Genomic DNA, 13,023 nt, shown 5'->3' with positions numbered 1-13,023 from the left:
GCTGCTATTTGGAAAATTTACTGAGTGTTGATCACAGATATTTAAGAACAAGGATTTGACAGTCTGGCCCTTTGAGCCTATTCTGCCAGTCCATTAAGATCATGGCTGATCATTTACCTCAACTTCATTTTCCTGTTCTATTTGCTTTAGTTTATTAATATCCATAAATTAATCTACCTCAGTTTTGAATTAATTGAGTGACTGAGGCTACAGAGCTCTCCAGGGTGGAGAATTCCAAAGATTCACCACCCTCTAGATGAAAATAATTTGTTCTCTCAATTCTAAAAGATGTATCCCTTATTCTGAATTTGTGATCTCTGCTTCTTGACTTGTATTTCTGTTCCATAGTTCCATATGCTCTGTGTTCAATCAATGCTCCTTTTTCATTATTAATCCCATGTCCTGTGATCCCCTTCACACCCAATACTCCTTTCACAATCTCTGGATGTCCCAAAATAGTTCGTTGATATAATGCAGGATATGCAGCAGCCATCTGTGTTCAGTAAACTCCCTGAAAAAGGAAAGTGTTGAGGACCAGGTAATTTAATTTTAATGAAATAATACTAGAATATACCTGAAATGTTCTGCAGGTCAGGAAGCATCTGTGGATAGAGAAACAGAGTTTATATTTTAAGTTGGCGATCCATCATCAGAGCTGAGATAAGTTAAAAATTATGTTTTAAGTTACTGAGTTTTCGGTGATGTTGATTGAGAGGTGAATCTTGCTCGGTCTGCTTCAAGGGAACGCATGACTCTTTGACCTAATTCCACGGATCTATTTGGGAACGCAAAGAGCTACTCAGTTAAACATCTCACGCTAAAGCAGGAACACAGCACAAGTTGGCAACAGATGTGCTTGAGGAGATGAATGAGAACATGTAGTACATGGTATTTTGGGCACAATTATTTAGCAGCTGGAGTTTGTCTTTTTAAGTAATGTGGAAGTTGTGACATTCATTGGCAGCCACCTGCGATCAGCACCTGGTTCTGTTCACCACTGAAAGAAGTTAACTCAAAAGCACCATCTACCCACTCAAGCAGATGTAAGATATCCTATGGCATGATTTTGAGATGGAATTGGGGTTGGGGACAGAGTGAGGCAGCAAAGTGAAGAAGGGGGATTTCTCCCCTGTATTACAGTAGGTTGAGTATGAATTTCAGACAGTGGGCGAATGTGGAATTAATTTCCATTTGGAGTGATTGAGACAAAAAACACCAAAAGGCACATGTATTGAACCCATGTGAAACACTTAGGTCACAATGTTTGATCATCACATTTTAGGAAGCATGTGAAAGCCCTGAAGAGTATGTGGAAGAAAATGACAAGATAATTCTGGGGACAAGGGATTTCAGCTGTAGTGTTAGACTGGGGAAACTGGGAATTGTTCTCCTTGGAGCGAAGGAAGGTAAGAGAAGATTTAACTGATGTGTACAAGGTTGTGACTGGTTTAGGCTGGTAAGTAAATGGTGATTCAAGGATCAGAGAGCAAAAATTTCATGGAAAAGAAACAAGAAGAAGGAAAAATAAACTATTTTGACACAGAAAGAATTATATTCAGTAATCCGTGTAGGAAAATAACTGCAGATGCTGGTACAAATCGAAGGTATCACAAAATGCTGGAGTAACGCAGCAGGTCATGCTGCCTGACCTGTTGAGTTACTCCAGCATTTTGTGATATTCTGTAATCCACTTCCTTTAGAGCTGGTGATTCTTGATTAATCCACCGCTTCAGTAGAGAAATGGATAGGCACTTGAGGGAGAATAATTTGCAGAGCTATTGAGAATGAGCAGCAGGATTGGGACTGCAGTTTGATCTATGAGGAGGCATGATAGATTCATTTGGCAGAAAGGCCTGTGTCACAACAAATCTGCAGCTCAATGATTTTGTGTCGGATAAGAACAAAAGATTTTGCTCCTGATGCAAGACCACCTGAGTGAAGTTGCAGCAGAAAACCAGATAAATGGCTTTTTTTTTGTGCAGTAAATTCTATTGTTATACAGTTAGCCATTTTGTTCCAATGGTTTTCTACGCACAGGTGTGACCTGTGTTTCGGGTTTGAGGGATGATGTTGGCCAGGTCACTGGTGAAACTTGCAACAATGCCATCCAATCTTTTTACATTGGATCTCGGCCTTAGGCCATATCCTTCTGACCTAGTTCCAAGTGCGTTGCCACCTGATGTCAAGCATACACATGTTGGAACACCATCAGAGATGACAGCGCTATAAACTGAAGCCAATCTCAATCATTGAAAGTAAATTGGTTGTGCTGCTCATCAGTGCAAAGCCAGCATAGTCCCAACGATACAATCTGATTAATTATTGCCTTGGCTAAAATAAGCCCAGACAGTGTGTGGACAAAACAAAACATTTATACCCGAATTACTCCTTGCTTCAAACACAACCATCTGCTCCATAGATTAGTTGTTGCAGTAAATGAGTTTGTTGGCTGTGGTAGGTTGGTTTTCAGATTGGCTCGATCCAATTATGTTGAGATTCGCCCTGGTCAGGTTTAGATGTTCAGGTTGGGTTTGGATTGGTTATGTTTGAGCTGAGTTCTGGATATGCTGTGATCAGGTCATGTTGGATCCAGATTCACACCGCTGGTGTCAGGTTGGGATTGGATCAGCCAAATTAGGTTTGCATGGTCATGATCTTGTTGGGTCAAGCTTGAATTGGCTGAACTTTAATTTTACCTGAGGAAACCTCCACAGTGAACTTATTAAATCCAATAAAGGCACACAAGGCCCTAATTCTAGTCAGGTTGCTGATAGATGGGTGATAATTTGCCTTCTGTCCACCATCTATAAATCCTTGACACAAACTGGCTTGAGCTGTAATACATTTTGTGGATTAAACAGACTGCTAACACTTGGTTTACAGTTGTGGATGCATCCATATTTCCCAATTACATAGGAGGCAATGTCAACTCTCAAGGTGATCCCATTTGCCACAATTTTTTCTCTGTAATCTATTCTGCTTAGAATTCCATCCATTTCCCCAGTTTCTGATACTCATCTGCACAAAAGGGTAATTACGGTGGCAAATGAATTTATCAAACCACACACTTGTTTGGGATGTTAGAGGAAACCCAGAAGATCACGGGGAGAACAGTAAGCTCCACATAGACAGCATTGGAGGTGAAGATTGAACTTGGGTCACTCAGGATGTGAGGCAGATGCTCTATTAATTGTACAACTCCTTGAGGCTATTGAAGTGGAAACATACAAATCTTGTTCAAATTACAAACCATGTAGTGAATATGATATGGAAGGGAACTGAGCAGAAGGGAGCTGGAAGGTTTTTAGATATAACATGGATGCATTTGAACGTGAAGATGAGAATGTTTAAGGTTAGGATATTCATGGACCAAGTGTCGTGGAGTGTTCTGCCCAGACTTGTAAAGCACAGTGTGAAGCCTCTCAGTTCTGCTGAGTGTTACAGCAACAACGGCTTTTATGAATCAGTTTATATTTGAACTTTGCAAGTTGGATAAAACACTTAAGTATAACCCAAAATAAATTGCAAACAAAAATAATTAAACTGGGCATTGATTACCTTGTCTATAATATTAAGCTTTTTGCAATGAAAAAAAGCAATCCAGATTTAATTGCAATAAATGACTCAATGACTGACTCACACACTCTCTCTCCTCCTCTCTCTCTCTCTCTCTCTCTCCTCTCTCTCTCTCTCTCTCTCTCTCTCTCTCTCATCTCTTCTCTCTCTCTCTCTCTCTCTCTCTCTCTCTCTCTCTCTCTCATCTCTCTCTCTCTCTCTCTCTCTCTCTCTCTCTCCTCTCTCTCTCTCTCTCTCTCTCTCTCTCTCTCTCTCTCTCTCTCTCTCTCTCTCTCTCTCTCTCTCTCTCTCTCTCTCTCTCTCTCTCTCTCTCTCTCTCTCTCTCTCTCTCTCTCTCTCTCTCTCTCTCTCTCTCTCTCTCTCTCTCTCTCTCTCTCTCTCTCTCTCTCTCTCTCTCTCTTTCCCCCCCCCCTCCCTTTTATCATTTTCTATTACACACACTCTCCTCCCACTTTCTCTCAGACCCCAAAGCACGCACAGAATCAGCCATGGCTGAGAGGCCGCCAGCCACCTTCTTTATCTCTGGGAGGGGGTTGGGAGGCGGGAGTGCATCTGGCTTTAATAAAAGAGGGCGTACTCTTTACATCTTGTTGGTGATTGTGGACCAAATGCGTTCATCCTGACCTCAACTAAACATGGGAAGGGAAATAAACAACATGCCTGCCCCTGAAATTATTGGCCATTTGCTTTAAAATGAGAAGGAGGAATTAAGACACTTACTGCACTGGAGAATCAGTGCTTATTCGTAAAGTCAAAAAGAAGAGACAGGAAAAGAGATGTGTACCAAGAGTGGGTACTGTCAGTTCAAATTATCCAGATTTAGGCAGATCAAAGGGATTGTGTTCCACTGTTGTCAGAATCGCAGTCCCAGTTATCACTACTCACTAACCTTATAGTACATTTTTTCTTTGAAGAATTAATATTTAAATAAAAAACATGTTCAGACTGGGAAGCAACGAGATCAAAAGGACAGTGTTGGAAGAAATACTGTCATTTTATCCCTCAGAATTCAGGCTGAAGATCATGATGCAGGAAGTGTCGATGACATGGAAACTGTTCCCCATCCAGCCAGCAGATGTATTTATCATCCAATATCCATCAGGGATCATTCAACTTTGCACAGTGTTACCCATTGATGGAAGCCAGTGCACTTTAACAAGATCATAGCCCCTCCGGGTACTGCAAAGATACAAGGCAAGGTGACCGAGTGGCCAAATCACTGAATTAACAGCCAGAAATCTGCACTATGGATCCAGTGAAATGAGTTCAAATCCACCAAGGGTAACTGGGGAATTTAAATTTAAATAACTAAATATAATTATAGCATGATGGTGAAACTACTGGATTGTCATTAAAAATTCATTGCATCATTGATATCCTACGAGGAAAGTCTGCCATCTTTACTTAGCGTGGTACATAAGGACTCTCCACTCACCAATAGTTTTGATTCTTGGGAAACTAGAGATGAACGATAAACATGGTCTAGTGTCAGATCAACCTATCAGGAGTGGAACTATAGCAAGAAATCAAAAAAACTGCAAATGCGGGAAATCTGAGATAAACACAAAAAATGCTGGAAACTCCTCACTGCTAAGTCAGTATCTACGGAAAGTGAAACAGAACTAATTTTTAAGGTCTTAATTTTTCTGACTTCTTTGCTGTAGAGATCCATGTGACAACTTCTCCACCCTTCTTTCCCTAATCTCCTCTTCCTTGATGATCATGATGCAGGAAATGTCACTATCTATGGTTCTCTTAAAGCTCTAATAATTGTACACAGATGCTGAGGCAAAGCAGTATGTGCACCTAATTCTGTTTTAAACTGTTGACCCTCCACTTATCCATCAAGGGGTAATGGTTTATCCTCATTCACTCTTTTAGAAATCAAGGAGGGGGTGAGAATGGAAGTTGCTGCAGGGACTATTTCAAATCAGTGACGTAGATGTACGTTAAACCGAAACACCCTCCATTGAAAAATCACTGGAGATTTGTGTCTTCATGTCTCTGGAATGGGGTTTGAACTCAGGAACATGCAACACACAATTGTGACAAACTGAATCGCTGCTAAAGGTGCAAAACTGGAGTCACAAAAAAAACCAGTGATAAATTAAAGAGAAGTCTCTAGCAGAGAACAATGGGAGTACAGAACTTGCTACAATAAGAAAAGGCAGAGTTAACATACAGTAAGAGGAAGCAGAGTAAAACAGGAGGAATGAATAGGACGTGGCAGAGTGTGATGAAGCAAGATGGAAGAAGCTCTGTGTTGAGTGTACACTCCAGCATGGACCAAATGGCCCAAACGACCTGCTTCTGTGCTGTAAGCTTATGTAAATCTCTTCTCAGTCCGTTCCAGGGGTAAGAGTGCTTGTTGGGCAGGGCTTACTTTGAGCTATTTGGAGAGCTAATTGAAAGACTGAGCAGATTGTTTCAAAACTCCGTTTTTTTTATTACTTAGATGGTTACGAGAATGTTAATCGTAGGCTCTTAAATTCAGAATAAAGTTAGAGAAAGCAAAATAGTTCCATAAAAACCCTTTCAAACATCTGGCATTCTTTAATGACAGGGTATTACACTGAGAGTCGAGTCAGGAAGCACCATCCACTGGAGATAGGCGGCACAGACGAGCGCCACAATTCCAAATGCCACAGACAACTATTGTATCTCTGTGGCAATTGTGAGTTTAAAGTGCCTCACCCCTGAAACCCTGAACTTAATAAAGATATTTCAGATAAAACTTGACCAATTTTCAGATCTTGGAATTTAGTGTTAAATTGGAGATTTCACATTCACGCTTACTTTCACACAGTCTAACAGTTTTTCCCTCTCTCACAGACACATGAAAACACAGGCTCACACTTTCACTCAAACTCACGCACGCTAGCAGTCTTTTGTACACAGCATTAATAGACCACAAGGTTTCGAAGATCACAATTACAAATTTCCTCACACACACAATCGCACTTTTGTTCACATGCATAAACACAAACTCGTGTGCATACACAGTCTAACACATTCAGTCGCTCGTACATATTCTTTCAGAAAAAAAAATCCAATTCATATCCATACTCGCCTCCACAGACATTCTTACACACCCTCAGATTCGCACACAAGGCACCACACTGCCACCCACATACACTTAAACATGCACATGCAACCTCTGACATTTGCACTGTGGTTTAGAGGGGATCCTTGGAAGATTTTTTTTAAAGAGTTGTTGCAATCTGGAACATACTGCCTGAGAAGGTCATGGAGGCAAGTACTTTCACAGCATTTAAGAAAGAAAACTGATGAACTGTTGAACCGCTAAGACATAATCAACTTCCAACCAAGTACTAAGAAATAGGATTAGTACTTAATGACCAACATGGACATGGTTGACCAAAGAGCCTCTTTCTGGGCTGTCTGACTTTAACTATGTGACTATGATTCTAAATACTCGCCTTACCAGTAACATCCATATTCAAGGAATAAGTTAACTGTGATCAAAATGGGAAAAGGCTAGAAAAGGGTAGAGGGTGAGAATAGTCAAAAGGAGCAAGAGAGGGAAAAAGATTGCAACCAAAGATATACAAGTTATCCCACAAAGATGATCAGGTCCAGTCGTGTATGAGATGTTTGAAAACGATCTACAGTTGATGGAGGCCTAATTCATGCTCAGTCTCATTAGTGCGCTAATGGGGGTTAGGATTTAATAGACAAAGTTGAGTTGCCTCGTGAAGGCATTAATAACTGGGTGGTGAGAGATTCTCCTCCGATCAAGATTGCTAATGATGAATAAGGCAGAAGGGCGGAGCCAAAGATAAGCAGAAGCTCATCTCTCTCTCCATCCCTCCCCCATCCAAGTCGCACCAGCTTCTCATTCTCACCTAGCAATAGCTAACAATGGCCTTTACAATACAATACAATACAATACAATACAATATATCTTTATTGTCATTGTACCCAGGGGTACAACGAGATTGGGAATGCGCCTCCCATACGATGCACTAATTTAGGTAATTTAGACAGCAGCAACCCAACGAAACGAACAGTTGTAACAGTTTTGGACAGGGTAAAGTGCAAGTTGATCTATGCGTTGTGGCCATCCGGCTCAGCAGGACCGGTTCATAGCAGCTATGGCCCTGGGGATGAAGCTGTTCCTGAGTCTATTATTGTTACTTTTTTGCATATCTTTCATTCATTTGTTCAATATCGCTTTACTTCACCATCTATATTTCTTGTTTCCCTTTCCCCAGACTCTAGTCTGAAGAAGGGTCTCGACCCGAAATGGCACCCATTCCTTCTCTCCAGAGATGCTGCCTGTTATTCCACTGAGTTATTCCACTGCTGAGTTATTCCAGCATTTTGTGTCGATAAGCAGAACTTATAACCAGTTGGATTTTAAAGACTTGTGTAAAAGGAATTGCCTCCAAAAAAGGCGAGAAGCACCATTTTAACCAAAGCACAAGAAAGGGGGGAAACCAAGAGCTAAAAAAACTTATTGGGCTTCTAACCTGCCTTGCACTGCGCCATAAGGAGAAAACCCCAAAGAAATAGGCTAGATAGAAGCTCAGGAAATCCTGCTGAGAAGCAAGGTTGAGGAATGCAAAAGGAAGCATAAAAAGCTTAAATGTGCAAAACATCTTTCTGGCATTCTTAAATCATCTGAAATATAACTAATTACCTTTTGCAATACAGTAATTATTGTTAAGCAGGCAAATGTGGTAGACACATGACACCAACTTTATACCAAAAGCTGCCAGGAGATGGCCTGTTAATTGCTGTTGTGTGTTCACATGCATTAATTAGATTGCCATGTCACCCACTCACTTCATTGGTGGGAAAAAAAACAGGTTTTAAGATCAGTAACTTTAATTGGCTTTAATTTAAAAAAATTAAAATATTGAAAATATTAATTTCTCTTTAAACCCATTAAAGTGTTATAAATTCACGCACATCATTAACATTGATCAACATAAACCAGTTACCATTTTGGTGTGAGTCAGCTCTTCCATCCAGATGAATTGGACTGGGCCGAATATGCAAGCTGTTGCTGGCAGATGGAAGAGGAGCTAGTAGCCAGTCCCATAGCTCAGTACATTATGGAACTGCCATTGGACCTGCCATCGACAATAAGTCTCATGAGGAGAAACTGGAGCAAGTGACAGCAAACGTGGCCAGAGAGGGAGGAGTTCCCTCGAACTTTAAACCCCCTGTTGCCAATTCACTTTATTGCACCGACTACACATTCTACTGCAATGCCCAAATTCGGTTTAATTGGCCTCCAGGTTGGGAAGCCTGGATTGTGCTAACTGTTGCTGGCTTTGGAACTGCTACCTATCTATCAATGTACTTCAGAGTGGTCTTGCTGTGATTGTGTCAATACCTTTCTTAGCTACTTTTTTTTTTATATATCAAAAAATACTTTATTCCAGAAATAAATATTTACAAAACATTTTCTTTTCAAAACTCCATCCGGCATTCCCGGAGGTTATACGTTCATTGCCAAATTTATACGACCTTCTTAGCTACACCTTAGAGAACCTGACTATCAAGGTGAGAGGTCTTGTCTGGCAGGAGCACGGAGCGGCAACTTAGGCACAAAGGTCACCAATGCACACTTTGACCTTGGTGAGTGAATTGCCAGACCTGTATTCGTCCTGGGAATCTGTACAAGGCGACTATTTATTGCCCATTCCTCTTCCATTTGAGAAGTGCGTGGGTGAGCCGCCATCTTGAACTGTTTGTGATTAACATTGTACCTCTGTTAGGCATTCTGGGATCTAGACTGGGTAACGATGCACCTGTTGTGTGAAATCTCACAATGAGCACCTCTTCACCAATTGAATATTCATTGACAATACTACATCAGCTAATAAGATGGAGAGGCGATAGGATGCATGATTAATAGCAAACAATCGGTTGAAAAATAAACAGTCAAATAGCCCAAATGACAGAATTTGTTTGAAGGTTGAGGGAACAGAAGCTGTTGCAAATCTCAGTCACTTATGGCAATCAGTATGGTCATGATTGATGGACAAGAAATGACACAATCTCCACTCTGGCTATCACCAGTTTTATCAATAAATATGGCCTTTGTAAAATTAAACCCTTTATATCAGAGCCAAATTCTGGGCAATTTTGTGGCTAGGGTCCTGTTTATAGGCACAGTTATTCAGAAATCCATCCCTGGTTCATAACACTACCTCAATGGAACTGAAGGAAATACTCAGCTGCTGCAATAAATGTGTTTAGCATTGTCATTATTGAGTGAATTTCCTGGCAAATACTCCCTCTGAGGCTGACAGTTTCTGACATCCAGCCAGTGAACAAGCTGGTAGCTCAGCCCAAGTGGTTTTTGGACATGGCATGAAACTGTCCCCCCACCCTGCTCAAAACACACAAACAAAAGCTTTGGGACATTCACTAATAGCTGTGAATGTGTGATCTTGGCTGTGATACCAGACAGAATGTACAAAGTACTGAGATGGAAAGAATCTAGATCTAGGAGGATAAGGTACTGGACATTTAGCACTGGGCAGCGGTAGAGTTAATGCCCTACAATGCCAAAGGCCCCGGTTCGATCCTGACTACAGGTGCTATCTTAATGGAGTTTGTACGTTACCCCTGTGACCGCATGGGTTTTCTTCGGGTGCTCTGGTTTCCTCCCACATTCCAAAGACATGCAGGTTTGCAGGTTAATCGGCTTTTGTAAATTGTCCCTAGTGTACAGGATAGAACTAGTGCTTGGGTGATCATTGGTTGGCGTGGACCTGGTGGGCCGGAGGGTCTGTTTCCATGCTGTATCACTGAACTGGGTTGGGGAGAAATGACTCACTTCGAAGGTTGTAAATGTTTTTCCCCAGTGGTCTGTGGCTGCTCAGTTGTGGGGCATGGGTTTGCAACACAGGCATTTGAAGGATATGGGGATCAGGTGGGAAGGTGGAGCAACGGTGTCGGATCAGCAGCAGTCTTCTGATAGAGACATAATATTGCTACATTCCTAGCACCAACGTCCTTTGAAGCTCAGCACAGAACTGGCAATGTTTGTGGAGGAGGGCAGGAAAATTGTGATAGAAAAAAGACTTCACTGTGTGAGGTGCTACAGCAATGTGGCAATCAAAAGGCTTATATTTATGATGTTGGGAAATAATAATTGAAAAGTTGTTACATGCTAGTTCCTGTTTGACTATTTACCATCAGATTGACTTGGCAATTAGATTCCATGCAGAGGGGAGAGGATATATTGCTTAAAGACAGGGCAGGTGAAGCATGTATTTTGTGACAGGATAGGCAGATCTGCTCTGCCATTATTTAAAGGACTGGTGTGTTATTCAATGATGACCATTAGATGTACACATCTTTGGCAATGCCACCACATAGTATCTACCCTACTTGCTCCTGAATTGAGGAGGCAGCTGAGTTAACAAAAAAGGTGAGTCTGGAGTCACATATACTCTAGATCCAACCAGAAAAGGACTTGCTCTCGTTCCCCTGAAGGACATTAGTAGCTACATAACAGTAACTTTATGGTTATCATTGTTAAGAAATGCATTTTTTTTTAAAAATCCTGCATTTACTTCAATTTAAATTCTCTTGGTGCATGTTGAGATTTGAAATAATATCTTAAGATCAACAGTTCAAAATACAAGCAGTTAGTCCTGTAACACCACCAGTACATTATTGTAGATACAAGGAACTGTAGATGCAGATTTACAAACAAAGACACAAAGTGCTGGAGTAATGCAGCGGGCCAGGCAGCATCTCTGGAGAACATGGACTGGTGATGTCACCTAATCCTTTTCTCCAGATATTCCGCCTGACCCGTTGAGTTACTCCAGCACTTTGTGTCAGTACATTATTGCATCCCATTATGAAACATGGGCAATTTGAAGAGACTCATTAGGTGAACTTTATCAGCCTTAATTGTAATTCTGCTCAAATGATCACTCTTCCAAATAGCTAGCCAATGATTCCTGTGCTTTTTAAATATGATTCAGTTCACTGATCAATCTGCCCTACATTGCACTTTGTGCCACTCAGCTTCCTTCTAATGGTGCTTAGGTCTGATTAGAATCTTCCCCCCTCAGCTGCACTTCTTGTTTTGGACGTCCTTGAACATGTCATTTATTGTTATATATGAAGAATTCTGAATATGTGAATAATGTATCTTCTCATGAGTAAAGCATCCCGAGCCCTCCAACCACCTTATGGTTTGGAAACCGCAATTCAGGGAGATTCTTGGAATAGATAACGAGGTAAGGTGTCATGTGCTGTAACGCGGCAGTAATGTGTGTAGACAAGTGTTTACCAGGAAGACGTCATGGAAGTTGAGGTGTGAGAAGCTATCCACCATCCTCCTATTCAAGCGTCCCAGATTCTCTGATCGACCCTTTTAACAGCATGTGATTATGTCTCAAAACCACCATTGTTAAACACTTTCTCTCCATCACATTACTTGGGCAATACTGCATTACTGTTCTAATATTTCCCTTTATCTCCTTCAGGTCCACATAGTGCAACCAATACGTTCTTCATCCTCACTGCATCCTGATAATGCACACTCATCTTCCCATCTTCTCAATTCCAATCTACCAACCAACTAATTGCTAATACAGTATACCACAGATTTGACTGAAGCAGAGTTTTTGATCGAGTCCACTTTTTCCCCTTGTTCTTTAACAACCTTCTCAATGTTGAACTCTTTAAACCATTTCTCCTGTTGGCAAAATGTTAAAAAAATTATGTTTCTTCAGAAGTTGTGCTGTAATTAATTAGTTGAAGAAACTGGAAATATTTTCTTTAGCTTCGTGTTAAAATCTATTACAATTTGTCAGTTCCTTTCTGCTCACATTGTAAAACTTGACATGACCCCCAGCGCATTCAATGGTAAACTTTCAGCTCTTTCAGTCAGTGTCATTACAAGAATGGGGAGCAATGGATCAGTGATTTTGTGTTTCTGCTTGTTGCCAGTTAAACAGTGTCAGGCCTCTGTGATACTTGGATAGGTTTACTGGGAATAACAATAGGCTTGTTGACTGGGGAAACCAGGTTAACAAACCACTGGACTGAATTCAGGGAAATCAGTCACATTATGAATGTCATAAAAGTAATTGTAACAAAGGCAAATTAATCAAAAGGATTAGATTCTTTATCTATTGAAGCCAGGTCTCAGAATCAAGGAAAAGAATCTCCATTTTAAAGGGATGCAAATCAAAGTAACTTTCCATACCTGAGTCCCAAGAGGCTTGGTCAGATGTATCCAGGAGACTCTGATGGAGTGCTGCACTACTGAAGATACTTCCATTTTGTTGAAATATTAAACCACAGCCTGTTTTCCTCCCATTGATTGTAATTCCTTGTTATTTTGAATCGGAGTTGAGAGTTATCTCTGGTATCCTGGATAATCATTATCTCTGATCTGTTATAAATGAAACAGATGAACTGGTAACCAACATCGCCATTTGT

The 13,023-nt window shown here is 40.9% G+C and overlaps 1 long non-coding RNA gene across 1 annotated transcript; it reads right to left on the bottom strand.

Moving 5' to 3' along the window:
- Positions 1 to 755: 755 nt before the first annotated feature.
- Positions 756 to 12,968, bottom strand: LOC144609074 (uncharacterized). The gene is made up of 3 exons (XR_013549275.1): positions 12,788 to 12,968; positions 8,544 to 8,675; positions 756 to 775 (listed from the first exon to the last, which is right to left on the bottom strand). It is a non-coding gene; the product is annotated as an uncharacterized LOC144609074 (long non-coding RNA).
- Positions 12,969 to 13,023: the final 55 nt, after the last annotated feature.

Source organism: Rhinoraja longicauda, chromosome 33 (assembly GCF_053455715.1).
Source record: "Rhinoraja longicauda isolate Sanriku21f chromosome 33, sRhiLon1.1, whole genome shotgun sequence".
Taxonomy (NCBI): Eukaryota; Metazoa; Chordata; class Chondrichthyes; order Rajiformes; family Arhynchobatidae; genus Rhinoraja; species Rhinoraja longicauda.
Note: the sequence above shows the minus strand (reverse complement) of the source record. Positions and strands in the feature narration are given on the sequence as shown.